The sequence below is a fragment of the Sinocyclocheilus grahami genome, unplaced genomic scaffold (genome assembly GCF_001515645.1).
Source record: "Sinocyclocheilus grahami isolate Dianchi unplaced genomic scaffold, SAMN03320097.WGS_v1.1 scaffold11491.1, whole genome shotgun sequence".
Lineage (NCBI taxonomy): Eukaryota > Metazoa > Chordata > Actinopteri > Cypriniformes > Cyprinidae > Sinocyclocheilus > Sinocyclocheilus grahami.
Window position 1 is genome coordinate 1 of NW_015513865.1, and position 1,271 is coordinate 1,271.

Genomic DNA, 1,271 nt, shown 5'->3' on the forward strand with positions numbered 1-1,271 from the left:
TTTTTGGAATTGGGTTTGTATTTCTGACGTATAATTTCACTTCTGTTTGTTTGTTTATAACCATTTCTTACTATGTGTCAGTAAGTTGTTGTTATTTTAGCATGCGTGTTTGGCTCAGTGTTATTTTTGTAGGATTACTGATAAACTAATGTCGTTTGATTTGTATTAGTTATCTATTTTAGTTTTAGTTACAGTTGTAGTAATGTTGTCATTTTATTAGTTTTTTATTATGTCTATATAGGTTTTTTATGAAGTTTTAGTTTTATTTGAGTTATTTCATTTTTTGCATTTCAGTGAAATAATATATATATATTTTGAATATTTATATATATATATATATGTGTGGCTGTAGTTGTTTTTTGGTGTTTGGTTTAGTGTTATGTTAATATCATTATTATACTCATACCTTTTGTTCTTTTCATATTTTGAATTGTTTTTAGCTTTATTTTTTGTTTTCATTTAAATGTTTAGTTTTGAAATGTTGTTGTATGCATTTGTCATTTTTATTTAATTTCTTTTATTTTCTTAAATGTGTGTATATATATACAGTATATATTAGTATTTATAGAGTTTTAGCTTTTAGTTTTAATTACGTTTTCTTATTTGTAAGTCGCTTTGGATAAAAGCGTCTGCTAAATGACTAAAAGTAAAAGTCAAGTATAAAAATTATGATTTTCTGAATTCAGCCAAAGTAAGAAAATTGGGCAAGACCTACGAAAGATAAACTTTATATATGTATTACAGGGCATTAGTACAAACATATAAAAATGGTTAGAGTAAATATATAACAGTATTTGTAAATAATGTATGTAAGATGATACTAACAATACACTTAGAAATAAGTCAGGCACATATTTCTAAGTTTTATTTACATTTCTCTATATTATCTATAACTCGGTATCGCAACATACAGTATGTAAAGGTTTTATTTTATGCTGTTTACATTGTAAATGTAGCATTGTTTGGTTAAAATAATTCAGTCTTAGATCATTTGTGATCTTTTGATATTTAAGGCAGCACGATTCTGACAGAAATAGACATTTCATTATAAATGGCATTTTATTTATTCATATTTAAATGTATTATTTTGTATACATAAATGCTGTTTTATGCTTTGTGGAAATCTAAAATGCGGCTGTGAACTATACTATAAAATACCACTTTTATTTTTTTTTAATTCATGCCAAACAACAAGAAAAAATCCATTTGTGTATGAATTGCGTATATGATTTACAAAGTTAAAGCCTACAGAATTGTGATAAATAAAAATA